Genomic DNA, 16,783 nt, shown 5'->3' with positions numbered 1-16,783 from the left:
AGTAACTGGAAAAAAGAAGCTGTAAGCAAACGGAAATTCTGCTATCAACGTCCCAGTAGCAGCTTCTCTCTGTCGTCCAGAGCAATTCAACCACGAGCCAAACTTTCAGAAGGTTTTTACTCCTTCTAGCATACCAGATCCCTCAACACTTAGAGATCCAAAAGTAAGGAACCGTCTTAGGCAGAGCTACTGTGTGTACAAACATAAGACAAAACATCATCCTTTGGGCATTACTGTCCTGGTCCTTCTCCAGTTGAAAAAAGCATGTACTTTGCATCCAGGCGAGGAGAGTCGCCATCCAGGAATGGTGGGCGTTGCTCCCGGGGACGCATGGCCGCCGGGCTGCCGAGCCCAGGCTGCCGAGCCCGGGCGGGAGCTGCCGCCCGCTTCCCCGGCCGCGGGGCCGAGAGAGGGCGCTGGAGCCTCAGGCAGCGGCGGTGCCGGCGCTCCAGAGAAAGATGCCCGGGGCCGGGCAGGTGCGCTCACAGCTACGGGTGACATCCGTCTGGGAAAGGGGAAAGTCATGGGAAAAGAGAAGTCCGAGAAGCGCCTTAACATTTTTTTTTTTTTAAGTATATACACAAGCATCTTTCAAGGCTTTGAAGGACTGAATTCTCATAGGAAAGTGCACATATTGTAAGAAAAGAAAAATAAAATTGAAGATGTGTAGGACAAGAAAACAAAAAAGCAATTTTTAAAGCACAGACGTTCACCACGTGTTTATATCTAGTCTAGAGACTCTGAAAATAGCTTCAAACAATTCTTTTGCCTAACACACACTCCTTCTAGTGGAGAGCTGCTGGCCAGCTCTGCCTGCCCACAGCCTCTCCCTTCAGCCAACAAGGAATCAGAGAAGGCAGCTCCAACAGCCACCACAGCTCAAAGCATCCCAAACAGCAATGTGAACATCCATATGAATGTCCATTTTGTGAACTCCACAAAAGTAGAGATTTCCAAGTCACATTGCAGATTTTATGAAAAAATCACCTTTTCTGTTGGGTTGGCCTCTTCAGTTTCAAATAAAGCAAATTCAACTAGTTTATATTTCATAGCACTGAAAAGCATTCCTCATCCAAGTAATTACTCTAGACTTTCCTTGGGCACAGCTAAAAACAATTGGAGTCCTGCAAGCAAAGAGAAGTCTGATCCCTGTGCACAGATATCACTTGTTCTTAGTATTTCCACATGAAAAACAGTTTGTTCTGCTCTGCTGTCTATTTTTCCATTAGGTGTTCTCCTGAATGTAGGTCACAAAGGCACGAATACACCTCGTATTGGCAAATATTGCACAGCTAATCTGAGGACAAATTTCAGTACCCTATAATAATTCTTTCTACATTTTTTCCCACAAACATCCTCAGATCACAGTCTAAACAAAACATTGTGATGACTTCCAAGTAATTTTGGCCTGAAATATATTGCTGATGTGATATCCAGAGCCAGGTCAGTTTTACAACTCCATTTAAAAAAACACATTAATTATAGCTTCTGTTCCCGAAATAGAACATGTAGGGCAAAAATTATGGACTGATGTTGAATGTTCCCCAAGGTGAATCTCAGCACCTGCAGTCTCACTCATCTTCTGATTCTCCAGATCAAGACATAAAAAAACCTAGGCTGATTCCAGATTAGGCATAGTGCAAGAGTTTTGTTTAGGAGAGCCATGAACTTTACCAAATTTTATATGTCCCACTGGAAAAGTGGAGGACTCTTTCAGTGGATTGTCCCCTCACGTTTTTGGTCTGGCACACATTTCTAACTCATTGTCCACATGAATATGAGGAATCTCAGGAACAGAGGCTGCAAGAGCATGGTCAGCTTGACAGCTATAGGTAGATTCAAGCACCCTGAGCTCCAGTTTGGCCTCAGCTGTACACCTCATCTACCAGGGTAGTATTCGGGGTCTGCAAGTAACAGACAAGCTGCACATTTAAAATTGTTTCTGAGCTTCACATGCCCTGAAGAGGTCCTCTCAGAGAAATAACAGCCTACTCCACATACCAGAAACTTCTACTGAGCACAGATACCTTCCCAGCCTGTGACCCTGCTGTGCTTAGACAGAAATTGAAAGCATCATATAAAGCTGAAGGTAGCTTTGAGTAGACTGAAATACTTTTCACTCAATTTTGTCCTCTACCTGTTTTCAGTCTCTCAGATTCACACCTCCTGAATACATGCAGCAGAGCCATGATTATTACTCCAAGGCTTCAGAAGCAAACTAAATTTTCCAGTATTTAGCTGGGCTCCTAATTCATATCCCACACAAGAGTCAAGTTCAGTAGAAAAGAAACTACACAACTCAAATTATTAAATAATTTTGCCAATCTAGAAGGTTGGCTCAGGACCATGACATGCAAATTCAAAGAACTTCTTAAATGTGGAAGTTCCCAGGGTGCTGTTCAGAGGTGTAGGACTAGAGCTCTCCAGAAGAAAAGAGTCAGTACTACATAGTACTCGAAAATCTGGGAGTTAAATACATGTTAGTACATCAGGACTCTGGAGTCTTTTTCTTAACTTTGACAAGTAGGTCATTTTGCTCCATTGTCCAGACCAACATACATAGGGTCATACATAGGGTCAGAAGGCACAGTGAGGACTACATATATGTTTTACTCCTTCAGTGGAGGGGGTCAAGGACCATTCCTTTGGTGTGATGAAACACCCTCACTGTTCCTAGCTGCCCCAACCCTGAGGCAGTGTCTCCTGCTGGGCCAGCCACCTCTAGACTGGAGGTTGCAGCAGCAGAAGGATTTCACTCTAAGCTCCGGGGAAGATCTCAGGTCTTGCTAACAATTGTCAGGAGTAAACATCAACTACTGCTTCTAAGCCTTGAGGCAAGAGAATCTTGTGATATCAAGGCCAGGGGACAGAATTCAGACCATCTCCATACAAGTGGGGCTTGCCACTGTCTTATTCCATTATCTCTCATTATCCCAGCTATGGAGGACCCAAAGACAAAGGCCAGGTTGCTCCCAGTCTTCCAGCCAACTTTTATTCTGACCTTATTCATAGACCATATGCAGTCCAGACTATACAAAACTCAATCTCTGCTGGTAGCAGAGTTTCTTATAGCAGTGCAGGCTCAGCAAGATAACTACAGAGGAAGGGAGGATGTTAAAAGGTTTGACCTGGAGTAGAAAAGTACTACTGAGGGGAAAAAAGCAGCAGGGGAATGATCTCAGTATTTCCCAGGCATTATCAGTAGGCATAGACACTACCAGTAGGAATGAAAAGGAAAGTAAGATTTGGTCCAAGACATGTATGGAAGGGAAACCCGACGGATAAGAGGACTGAAAGGAACAGAAAATGCAGGAGAAGGTTGTTAAGGGGGGAAAAAAAAGAAAAAAAAAAAAAAAAAAAGAAGAAAAAGGGGGGGGTGCAAGAGGAAGGGCAAAAACCAGGACTATATCTGTCACTCATCTCTCCTCGCCCACTCTGAGAAGCTTCAAAAAGAGATCTGGAAACAGAGAGGGAAAAAAACCCCAACAGTCAGATATTACTGTTCCAGCCACTGAGTCATGGCAGGAAACTACTGATACTGTAAACTAAGTTCTGTAAGGTCAGAGATGATTTGAGTTTTGTCAAGGCTCACTGTACAAGGAACAAATATTTAGTGGTGAAGATTTGTCCCTTTCATAACTCTTGGAGTTACCATAGAACCATTTCACGAAGCATGTTTGAGAAAAGCTGCCTTTATTTTACCATTTCACACAAATGCAGACGTTTCTTCTCTTTCTCTCTCCCTGCATCTTTGATTTTATTGCAACAGATGCTTATTAAAAAAAGGATGTGGAGAAAGTAGAAAAAGCCACCAGTCTTTGCGTGCTATGCTTTGGATGCTTGGTCTACTCCAACTATTATAATTGCTGTGCCACAGAGAAATCATTTTACTATGATCTTCTTATGCTTTCTTCAAATTAGTCAGACAGTTGTCAACATTTATGTGGCATTTTTAGACACAGCCTACCTCAGCACAGTATATGTACTGGGTGAAATTGCTGCTATGGCACAGCCATCCTAATTCCCACAGAAATACAACAAAGAAAGAAAGCTGGAACTTGCTGTTTTGCAGAGGGCTCAGCAGACTCCTCCCAGCCCTCTAGAAAAGCACCCATACACTCCTTGCACTGCCCAGACATGTTTAAATGTTTTTGATTCCCCACCAAGAGTTGAACAGGTAGTGCAACATGGGATTCCCAGCTGCCAAAACAAAGGCACATGCATGCCATCCAGGCAGATTACATTCTTCAATTGATAAACCCATTCGGAAAGGTAAGATGCTACCTAGCCCCAAAGCGCTGAAGAAAGAAAAACAGCAGACACAGAATTCAGAGATAATTGGGGAAGGAGCAGTACAGTACATGGATTCTTGGGAACCTGTTATCTGTGTTACTTATTAATTAAAGTTTTTAACGGCCAAATTTTGCTTCTGTTGCCTAGGCATATCCACCACAGCTTTGCAGTCACCCATCACAGTGAACACAGCCAGGAGATCTTGTCCCACTTCAGAGGTTAAGGCATTATGGGATGCTTGTGCATCTGCTACAGAAACCTACCACGCAACCCACTAATCAACTTTCCAACTCAGTCATCTAAAGCTAATTGCTTCTCTAAGTCCTAAGGGTCTCTCTCCAGTCCATCTGAGTCACTGTACCAAGCCTGAACCAGATCCAGTCAAGCACAGCTCAGCAGAAAGACATGTTGTCAGGAATAGCCCCATGGTAGCAATGCCTACCAAATCAAAGAAGTCAGTCATACCAGGGAAAGACACTGGTGACCCTGGAAACTTGTTCCATTCTTCCTCCACCAAGAAAACAGACCAAAACAGAACTTTACCTTATGAGGCTGGAGGCGTTCAATCCCGTGATACATGGAACAAGAGGATGCACGAAAGTTGCAGGGCAACTTTCTGCACAATCTTCTTACAAACTGGGAAGTCATGGCTGGAGGCAATACACCTCGTGGTAGGCTACATGAAAGCACAAGCACAGGCACCTGCTGCTGAGAGAAGAACTGAAGGGCCTTGAGTGTGGAATCCCTCCACCTTTTCCTGACAGTAGCTTTAAAGGCTGATTAATAGCTTTGATGTTTTAAGAAATAAAAGAAATTGTGACATTACAGAAACTAGCCAGATTCTATCTATGGTGCATCATCATTACACATAACACGTCTGAACCTCAAAACATTCCTGTCAGAGATCACTGGCTAAAAAGAAAATCTATTCCCTTTTTGTTTGGGCTTACAGGTACTGATAAACTTGATGACATGACAATGATTTCCAGCAGGGGAGCAATATTTGTCTCGGTTTCCACACCAAAAGCAGCCATGGAAAAGGCAAAGAATATAATGACTCAGCATCACAGGATGGAGACTAATTAGCAGCAGATCAGGAGCAGGCAGTGGTCTGTGGAAGAAGGTGCTTTCATGAACAGAGCATAATTTTACTCATCGCTTGTCTTGATCAACTGCAGATGTTTCCATGAAACAAATGCTACGGCTACCTCAAGCTGACCAAAAAACTCTGGTGTTTTTTTGTTTGATTATTTGAAAAGTAGTGCCTCTGTTTGGGATCTTCCCTATTCTTTTCTTTCAGTATCCATTTAGTCCTGGTAGAGTGGGACCACACCTCCAACAACCAAAATCTCACTGTATCGCAGGACTGCTTATCAGGCAGTGCCTCTCCATCAGCCCTCTCAGTTCACTGCGATCAGATACAAATATTAGGATTAAAAGGAGAGCATCATCCTTTCACTCCATCAATGTAGATGCACTACAGGGTTGTTTCAGCAATTGCTTTTTTGAAGACGTGCCGTTCTCCTCTGTGATTTCAGGCAACCAGGAAACTCACCGCACATGCCTTTTCACTGGTATAAAACCACTACTACAAAAACATTTTATCTATTTAGTTATCACATTACCCCATCAGCAAGGCGGATTTTATCCCGCTTTAACAAACCCATCATCAATTTGGGTTTATCAGAAAGGTATAATGAAAGATAATTCTGGTCTAACAAACTATTTAGTTATTTTTTCTAGGAATATATTAAGAAATTATGACAAAACTAAGATTTGAATCTGGATCTCCTAGTGCTCCTCACTGGATTGCCTCCTAGTAAGTTTTTTCTTCTAAAAAATCTATTGCTTACTTAAGGAAGCTTAAATGCTCAAAAGCCCAAGAATTGATTTGTTTATTTTTTAACTAAATCAGCAAGTGCATTTTTCAGGAGTTGATGTACGCCCATTCATATTGAGAAATGCTTTGACAATTAGCATTTATCTTCAGCTAAGCAGAGCTGAAGGGTGGCACTGACATGAATTTTTAAGTCCCCATTCCTCAGGAAGTAGAGTGTGGCTCTTCCTGCCATTCTCAGTTTGGATGGAACTGCAGGAGGGCCAGTCAGGATGCCCTATAAACCAAGAGAATTTGGGCTGTGTGCCAAGCACCCATCTCCCTGCTGGCGCAGGTGCCTCTAAGCAGCTCCCCTATCTCACATAGGCTGGTACACTGGAGGAATTCCCTCCTGAAATAACAGAGACTACGTAAGCACTCCTGCTTAAAAAAATTACAATAAACATGGGCAAATGCATGTCCTGTAAAATATTCTGAAGGGTTTTAACAATCACTTTGTTGTTCGGTGACCAGGAGTTTGTAAAGCAAAGGTGATAGACACCATGCACTCAACCCAGCTGAGGCGTGAACGAAGCCATTAATATGACACAGTGACAAAGCCCTCTGGCTCTCTCTTGCCTTGCTGGTCTGTCATTGCATATCTTTAATGCAGCAGGAACTCTGGCATCCCAAAAATCCTCCTCTCCTAGGTAACAATCGGATTGACTATCTCAATCATTGAAGTTTTTCTGGGTTTTTTTCATTCATTCTCAACTCCAGAACTGGCAGTTGCATCTACTAGGTCCTCTATTTCTGCAGCTTATGATTTTTTTGAAGCAAAGAGATTTAGGAACTTAAACCTCCCTGCAGCAGATGGGCAGATTTTTACCAAAATCAGCCAGGCTAGAAAAGGCACATTAAGCACTTGCTCTGACACAGCACAGTCTAGATGGCACATCTAGGTGAGAAGCAATATGGGGCAGGATGAAAATAAAGATGAGTGGGGACAGATCCCTTGATTTATTTTGAAAACACCACCCATGGTCAGATAAACTTCTTTCCTGGGCAGACTGGCCGTGCATGGAGCAGCCCAGAGTTTTCAACCACTCTGCAGCCTGGAAGAATGTGCCAGCAATAGCACCAGTAAGCAGCGGCACAAGCAGAAGGCAGCAGTCCCTTACATAGGACATGTCCTACCAAGGCAGTTCTTGTCCTTCCCCTGAGAGGGCACAGCTGGTGAGAAGTACCTAAGATGATAGGTCCATGCTGCATTGCCAGACCTATGTCCTTGTTTTTCTTCCCCCACCCCCCCGTCTGGAATTTTTTCCCATTGACATGCTAAGATGGCTAGTGATAGGGGGAGGCTCCCTGTTCTTTTTTTTTTTTTGGAGTTTCCCTCACAGGGTGGGGGTGGGGGAAGAGGGGGAACACCATGAGATCAGAGGCAGGTAAAGGAGAGTTGGGGCCAGTTGCTCTCTCGCTCCTTTTGGCTCGAAGAAGGACGGCCGCTGGAAAACCTCGCCCTGCCGTCTGGGGAGTAGCTGAGGGGATTGAGCCTGTGCCTGCCCAGTAGGAGGCATGAGGATCACCTCAAGGCGTCAGCAGATGGCTGGGTGGTGAAGGTATCTCCCTGGCGACAACCACAGGCAACAGCTGGCAGAAACCTAGGGTGAGGGGCATTGCCTCACAAATTGTCCAACACAATTTAGCCACTTCTGAGCATCTGTAAGGTTTTCACTGGGCTGAGAACATGGCACAGGGCACTTGGGAGGCCACTGCTCCTCTACAGCAATAGCTGAAGTTCAGACACCTCAAATGGCACTAGTCCTCTACATTTACACACTTGAATTATTCCTCTGCAAAACAAACTAAAAACAACTGGAAGAGCAGGTAACCACACGAACTCAATTTACAGCTCTCCTGTCTGCATTGTTAAAATTAGACTTTATGGTTCAATATGTATACATTATGATCTGATAACAATTAACAGAAAAATACCAACCTAAAGGGCAGTGACACACCCTCCCTGCTCTGTTTACAAATGTCGTGGTCATGTGAAACAGCAGTCAAACATAGCAGCAGACTAAAAATAAACCACAGAGGATATGTTGATAAATATTTATTTCAAAACAGTATCACTTTTTACATGACTAATGTGATTTAATGTGATTTGAGACAGAGAAGAAAACAACCAATGTTGATTGCTTGCTAACTGTATTTGGAGGAGTGACAGAAGTAACAAACTACCATCAACTCTGGCATTTTATTCTCCTGGTAGAAAATGTGAGTAGGTAGATCAGTCAACACCATTATTGCTTTTAATACACCAGTGAGGACTACTGCAGGATGCAACTAGAAGGCCACAAGCATCACCTTGGAAGAGGAACAGCCATTTGCATGCAAAAGAGTTCATCCTTCACGATTGTGTGGGCTGGTTTCATGCACCAGCTAACACAGCCTGTATCACAGAGAGGTTAGAAAATGTCTGCCTTGACCTTTGAGACAATTTTATTCCCAGTTAGAGCACCATCAAGCCCTTTTCACAATAGCATCTGCCACTGAAACACTGCTAATTAGTCAGTCCTTGTTCAGTGAGGGAGGAAGACGTGACAGCAAAGACGAAATTATTTTTAAAAACAGCCCAAAAATCCCCGATAAGGATTACAGCACTTTATGACCTACATCATGCTTGTCACAGGGCAGGGAGAGGGAATTTGCCTATCACTACATGTTGCAATCACTGAGGAAATGTCTCTCTCTTCTTGCTTTTTCTCCACCTTTGTTCAGAGAGTTAAAGTAAAATGGGAAAGCAGCTGCAGCTTCTAGGATATCCCATCTGGGGACCCCAGACAGCACTGGCAATGCTCCTTCACTGTGCTCTATAAGCCTCAGTTGCTTTAATGTTTTCTCCATTAAGTATCACTTTTCTCTAACTGCTGTGAGCAGCATGAAGAACATTCATGGATGATCTTGAACAGTTTGGGTGTGGTGCAGTAAGGGCCACACAACAGACAATGCAGCCAAGGGATTTACTGAAGCAAAGTTTTGCTGTGCTAGGGCAGAGAATTGGGAGAAGCGTCTTGACTTAGGGAGAGCAATTCATAGCTCAGTCAAAGTCTGTGAAATTACTATTCCAACACTTAGAAGTTTTCATTCTGCATTATCACAATCTCCAAATGAAAAAGCAGGGCTCTTCCAGGGTTAAGTTTGTCAGGCTGAAAGGTAAACTCCTGAGTCTCAGGAATGCAAGTCTTCATTTAACTCTTTGGTCTCATGGATATGCCTGGACACATAGAGCCTGACTACCTAAGCACAAGAGCAGCTTTACTGGAATTCCTTGTCCATCATTCTCCCAAGAATATGGAGAGGGGATTGCACAGTTTGGTATTTCTGTAATTCCTTGATGAGTACAGAAGCATACAGTGCACAAGGCTTGAATAAAGATCTTTGAAAAGAGAAAGTGGTGTGTTTCAAATGAGACACCACGTTCTCTAGGGTGATGTACTGGCAACACCTGAAAGTAATGGGCTGCTCTGACGGTTCCTTGAAGACAGGAAAGCCTAGCAGGAGGATGGCACATTCTGCATCTCTTCTATACCTCTTTACAAACAAAGCAGGACTCACAGCACTAAAGGGGACTGCTGCCTGTAGCAGTCACCCCCACACTACAGTAGCCTTATCCGTGTGAGCATCCTTAGACCATGATGTAGGCTACATGTCCACTAGAGCATCTGCATCTATTCCCTGATTCCACAGGGAATAGAAACACTAAGCATACTGCTCCAAAAGAAATTTTCGTTCTATCACAGACTGCAATGACACTAGCATTGTGTCTACCCTCCTAAATGCACTCAGCTTAGCAGTTTACTGAACACACTTGGAAGGGCTAACAAGACAGGGTACCAACACTGACAGGCTGAATCTTAGCAAAGTTAAGAAGCAGGTTATAAAGAGAAAATGAAATATATCAAAGTATATATTTGTTGCACTGTCCTGTTACACATCTGCCTAAGTTGCACTAGTAGTCAGCAAATTTTCTCTATAATTCTCTATTTTCTTGAAATATAACTTATTTCTGGTGCCCCAACACTGTGCACATCATTCATGCAGAACAGCAAAGCATTCAGTGCAGTGGGAAAGTGTCATCTTCCAAATGCTGCAAAATCCATAAATAGACAAAAGTTACATTCAGTTCCTAAGTATTAAGAAATACACATAAAAAGGAGGCCTCCTACAAGATAGCAGAAGGCTCAAACAAAAGGAAGAAGGAAAGGACAGCATGATATCCCCTTGTGTCCTGCTATGTTTTATTATTATGGAATGCTCTACTTACATAGAGTGTGCAATAAGAACACACTTGTATGGTAAGGTAGAGTAAGGTAAGGTAAGTACTTGTATGGTAGAGTCAACAAAAATCATCAGCAGAAAGCTTATGGAAAAAGATATTTTTTCCAAGTGCTTTCAGTAATTATACAAGTTCAGAAATTAAGATTGGTGAAGTGTTATCTAAGAAACACTTTGGCATTTGTGTTATGTTTGTGTAGGGCATTGCTGAAAGCTCATGGACCCTCTGAAACCTGCCATAGTGTAAATGTCTGCTTCAGTCATGTTCCATTTCTCTGTAGAGGAAACTAAATCAGACTTAGCACTCTATGAAGCAAGGTATATGATAATCATCAGGTGGAAACTCATAATATTTGAGAAACTAAGACACTTCCTTCTTTTCCAAGATATCTTTAGCTTAATCCTGATTAGTCACGGGAGGACAGAAAAATATATATGGTCTAAATTGTCAACTAGTCAATACACCAAACAAAAAAGTCAGCCTCTTTTTCCCCCAAGCCTCTTCTATAATCTTTCCCTTTCCACACACCCCAACTACTTGAAAACCACAGGATTTCCCATGCTATTGGATTGGTTGGGTTTTGTAATGGCTGCTAGTGTGAAAATCCTTCACAATATTCTACAATAAAAGAATAGTTTTAGCCAGTCCCCTTCAGTACATATACTTATTTTCCTCATGTAAATTTAAATAGTAATTTAAATAAACTACTAGTTGGTAATTTATTAATTAGTAATTTGAATAAAAGTCATAATAAAACTGAAAAGTATTTCCTAGTAAGATGTTTAAAAGCTGATAGGAACATGCAATTCATGTACAACCTTAATTTTTAATTGCCTTTTGCATATGGGCATTTCAGACATGCTAGAACCAGAGGAATTATCCAATATATAATTCTGGCAAATATATTTACAAATAAATTCCAGAGATGCTGTCTGAAGTTAATACTAAGAATAAAAGTCATTAGTTAAAAGGAAGGCAGTAGATACTAATCCTTGTGGTAGAAAAATTATTTCAAAACATGAACATAACCACATCCTCTCTAGTATCTTTAGTACTTATCAACATTCAATAAAGTCTTCCTGAATCTATACAAAGTCTGAGACAACACTTCAAAAAAGCATATAAACATACATTTAGTATTGAAATAAAAGCTCCCTCTGAAAAAACAGCTATAATAACTAGACATTAATACTCAACAATTATGTCCACATTCAGGCCTAGAACAGGTCTCTGAGAGAGCACAGCTGCCAGACATTGCAAAGGCTGCAGGAGGACCACCATCTCTTTGGAACAACAAAGAGCATGAATTAATAATACAAGGCCTTAGATTTCAAGGGAAGGGAAGGAAAGGCACAATGAGAACTTCTTTCAAGTCTAGCATCTCATAACTGTAACCCAGCTCCCAGGGTAACCCAGGGTAGCAAAACCTCCTGACTCCATCTCCCACATCTGCTCATCCAGCCTCCTCATACCTCCAAAACAAAGTCCATTCTGTCCTGTGAATCTGCAGAACACTTAGAAAGGACTTGATCTGAGCATAGAACAAAACTGAATTTACTTTCCAGCAGTCAGTATGAGGAACAAACACAAGGAATAAATTGCTTCCAAGCTTTGTGCTTTTCATAGTAACAGCTTAATTTCTGAGCTTACCTGTAGCTACCATATAGCTTGGAGTTTACTGCAGATCCATAGCTGTCTTTCATCACATAACAGGCAGGAGTGTTGTTCTCTTCTTTCTGGGAAGCAAATTAAAGACACAGGTGGTTTGTAGGACCATATACCAGTCATTTAACTAATGAGCAGGAAAAGGAAGCAGGAAAAGGAGAAACAGAGCCAGTTTTAACTCAGCTTAATAATCTCCAAGCCATCTGTCCACACCTTTGCATACACAACAGCCATGTAAGTGTGCCATGTTGACAATAAGTGGTGGCCAAATCAACAGTCTATGCCTCTACATAGGCAAAGAACTGGGCTGCTAATCCCAAATAGTTCGCTGCACTACTGAAACAGCTGATGCTCGAGACTATAATGACATAGAACACACCTGATCTAATTGGGAATCAGCCTTGGTAATAGGCCTTTGTCATCAGCACAGCAGGACATCATAAAGCTTCCACAATTGAGGGAGCAACAAAACTATTTTCCTGATTTTTTTTCTTTTAGTAGTTTCTTTATGATGGCACAAGCACTGAAATTGGTGCTCCTAACATTTATTATACATGGTTTGGTTTAAGTTTAGAATTTTTCTGTGCTAAAAGCCACAAGCTTTGTCCACTGAGGCTCCTATCCGGCTGCCACAGGCTGCAAAGCAGAGAGACCAGGGGTTTGCAAAGCCCAGCACTGTGCTTCAAGGCAGGAGCTCACTTCTGAGGAATCCCTCCAGAAACTACCATGGTGTTTCCAAGGCAGAATTACCACCTATCTTACTTATGTGCAAGTCTGGGAGTCCTTTTGTCCCCCTTCTTTCACCCCAAACCCCAGTTTGTGCTATTTTATCTCAGTTCAACCCCTCAGCTCATCAGCGAGGCCCCTGCAAAGAGAAGCATGGGAGAGGGATTGCAAATCTAGCCTCATCTCACAGCCTGTCTGACACAGATGCAGGGGCCAGCACCTCCCCACCTCCTCCACAGGGCTGGTGAAAAGGGGATGGCCAAAAGCACGTTAAGGGAATTAATTTAGGTCTTGTTGAGACTTTGAAGTAAACACTTTCAGAAAGGAGTGCAGGGGAGAGTCACAAATCTAGGCTGGCTGGCCTGTACAGCCATGTCCACAAAGCAAAAGCTGCCCAACTGAACCCACGCCATGCTCCAAGCCATGATGACATCCCAGAGACACCCACAGTCCTCCTGCCATTGCTTCAGCACAGGAATGGCCTCCCCACAGCCCTGCCTGCTGGGGGACCCAGACTGTCATGTGGCAGAGCACAAAAGTGGGGCCCTACGGCTGTGGGGCAGGAGGCCTGCTGCCTGCCCACTATGGGACTGCCCTTGCCCAGGCCACTGGAACCTGTGAAGTCAGAGAATTTCCACCAATGTAGAAATTACCTTCTCTGTGGCTGCCTGAGGGAGAAAAACAGTTCACGAGGTTACTGGATAAGAGCACCTCTGCCTAGATACACAGAGGCCTGCTAGAAATGTCTCAGTCTCCAGCTGGTGGGCTCCTCCTAGCTACATAAGCAGTTAGGAGACCTCAGGAAAAAAATAATTCTATCTAAGATGAACAGCTGTCCTTACACTTGTGGTGTGGTGTTTTTGCTAGTAGAGCTTATGTGGTGCTGCAGGAAATAGTGGCAAGAAAGGGGAATTGAAAGCCTTGGAAGAGCACTGAGAAAGCCACCTCCTCCACAGCTGCTCCCTGTGGCCAAAAATACACAGTTAGGGCCATCGGTGGCAGGCAGGGGTTGTGTGGGCAGGGACATGTAAGGGCACAGGATCGAGCAGGGAACTAGGGCACCCCACCCCGGCCATGGCCCCGTGGGATGCCTCAGTCCATGCTGACATCCAAATCTCCCTGCTGGCACTGAGTCATTCCTCAGAGCATCCTCCCTTCAGGGTATCAGAACCCAAGGCAATGGCCAGTCTTTCTTACTGACTAAATACATTTTCACCATGAAGACCATCTCCCTCCCTCATTCATCTCTCATCCCAGGAGATACAACTTCGTGGGACTTCAAATCCTGCTTGTTAGCTCAAGCCAAAAGGAATAACTATCAACTAAGAATAAACACTAATTAACCTGAATCTTTCATCATATCGTGATCTGAACCAGATGCTATCCCTAAGCTTAGGCTGCTTTGAGATGCAACCTCTATTTGCAGCAGGCAAAAATAAGATTCCTTCTTTTGATAAAGTTAATTGTGGGACTCAACAAGACACATTTCTTGGCAATACTGTGCTCTTATGTTTAAATACTGTGAACGCATAAGGATTTGAAAGGTCTTATATTTTGAGTATCTCCCATATGAGTTTTGTGATTGAGAATTCAATCCAGGAAACTTCCTATGTCGTGCTGGAAAAAGGTGCAGCAAAGACAGCTTTAACACGGCACACAACTGCTGAATAGAGGCTGTCTCAGAACACTCAGCCAAATGCTGCACATGAACACAGCTGAGATTTAGCCCCTCAACACAGGGGACAGTGGGGTGAAAGCCATATGGTCTCTCCTGTTGAGCTAGTTGAAATCAATAATGCTTTATATTGGTTTTAGTACTAGAGAAAGAATAATAGAGCAGGGTTAAAACCAAAGATTTTTTTGCCAAAGTGTATCAACATTTTCAAAGCTGCTTTGATTTTTTTTTTGTTTGTTGGAAGTAGCTCCAATGTTTTCTAAACTACTGAAAACCACTGTTAAAAATTCCTGCAACAAAACTGTGTGTTTCATTATGCAGTCAACATACATAGAGAGAGGAAACGATTACAAACCAGACTTACTGTAAAAGAAAGACCTTTCATAAATGCAGCTGTGTTCCCTTGCAGAAAAATAGGTTATTTGGGGGAAAATATTTTTTGACTTCAAGAAACAGTGACAGGGATACCAAATAACTCTTGGAGAGCTGTACAAAGCTGAAGTCTGCCCAGTTCCACCTCTCAGGCACCTTCTGTGCAACAGTCTACGCTGGTAGCTAGGATTAGCAATTTAATCTTCACACCATTTCAGCATGGACATGTAAGTTTCAACAAGCCTGGAGATGAAGTCATAAAACCAAGCCTCTACCATTTTGAAGTTGTATGAACAGTGTTTAAGTGGTTTAATAGTGGGGTTTGTTTGTACAGCAGAAATATTGGATATAGCAGCTCAGCAAGTCCAAAGATGTGTCCAGTAGTGCCAATGCCCCAGGTGCTGACACACCTTCCCATCCACAGCCTCTGCTGCAGATCACAAAGGCCTCTTGGTCTGTAATACATGCATCTCACTTGTGAGGCCAGACATTACCCAACCCCTTGTTACATAGCACAAGGAACTGCTTCTGTGTCCTCTGAAATAGACCTTGCTTTCCTAGAAGAAAGCCTTCAAGTTTGTGCTAAAGGAACAAATGGCAACACTATCCTCCAGGAGAACTGAAATAGCCAAAAGCACTGAGAATTAAGTACTTACTGCTCTACCTTCTTGATGAGTTCAATAACCAGAAGTTATCTGATTCTTACCAAAACTGATGGGAATTACATAACCAATATTTTTTTGAGAACTCTGTCAAATTTAATGCCAAAATTGCTCTTAAGTCTTCTATTTAGGGTACTGGCTGTCTGTAATTCTCTAAAGGTACATAGTCAAGTGGAAACACCAGCCAGAATTTCAGCCACCTGAAGAGTCACAGGTGGTCAGGTCTATTTTAGGTACTGAAAACAACCTTTAAAACTTGAGTCAAGATTCCTTTCCTTCAACTGAAGGTTCATAATCTTAGTCCCATCATAATCATAGTCCCATAACCAAAACTGCCATCACAACAAATGCACAAGCATCTCCTTTCCTGGATGTAGGTGGTTTTGATGCCTGCACTGGTTATAAGCAGCAATGTACTAAGGGAGTACAAAACCATGAAATTTAGGAAGATGAGTAATGTATGAAGTGTGGAGGCAGTGAGAGATGATACTCATATTTTGTGCTTTTATTTAATAATTTACAAATAACTATCAGCTTTCCCCAAACTGCCCCTCAGCCTAGCAATTACATGTTGGCTGATTTCTGGTTAGTGCTGTTCTTTTATAATAACAAACTGTTCCCAAAGCCTCACATACAGAGAATTAGACAATCAAAACACTGTATGTGATTTTCCACTTAATTCATTCAGTTAGCTGCAATTAAAACAATACAATTCAAGGCCTTGTGTGTTTCTCTGAAAAAATACAAAACTTTACTTGTTACTATTAATATATACAGCCTACAAGAAAAGGTTAACAAAGGCCCTTTGTCTTCACTGTTTGCAAGAGTAATTTTCTTATCTTTTTCTGTAGATGCCCTGGCAGTTATCAATATTTCTTTCAGTTCCTGTTCTTCAAAAAAGACACACACTTTTCATTCAACTGCACAGAAAAAAAAAAGGAATCCAGTGGGACAAATTCCCTTGGTGAGCATATCTACTGTAGCTGCCTGGGAAGGAATCTAGGTGAAGGTGCAGGGCTTGCATTAAGGAGATGCCCTAACCTATTTAGAAGGGAAGAGGAACCATTTTATCAGACAGTAATCATATTTCTGTTAGATTTTACCTAGATATTTTACCTAATTATTTCATATTTCTGGAAAAGCAGCATTTCATGGCTACTAATCTCTGATCACTCCCTTCACATAAATGACATACCAAGTTTTAGCACGACTATAGAACTTTTCCTTTT

The 16,783-nt window shown here is 42.4% G+C and overlaps 1 long non-coding RNA gene across 2 annotated transcripts in view; it reads right to left on the bottom strand.

Moving 5' to 3' along the window:
* The window catches only part of LOC106856755 (uncharacterized), a 109,485-nt gene that overhangs the window by 36,475 nt on the left and 56,227 nt on the right, over window positions 1-16,783 (bottom strand). For both annotated transcript variants that reach the window (XR_015805087.1, XR_015805088.1), the window contains exon 6: window positions 12,105-12,190. This is a non-coding gene — a long non-coding RNA (uncharacterized LOC106856755). The remainder of the gene's footprint in view (window positions 1-12,104; window positions 12,191-16,783) is intronic.

The sequence above is a fragment of the Sturnus vulgaris genome, chromosome 8 (assembly GCF_052056855.1).
Source record: "Sturnus vulgaris isolate bStuVul1 chromosome 8, bStuVul1.hap1, whole genome shotgun sequence".
NCBI classification, from domain to species: Eukaryota; Metazoa; Chordata; class Aves; order Passeriformes; family Sturnidae; genus Sturnus; species Sturnus vulgaris.
The sequence above is the reverse complement of the archived record's forward strand: the minus strand, read 5'-3'. Positions and strand labels throughout refer to the sequence as shown.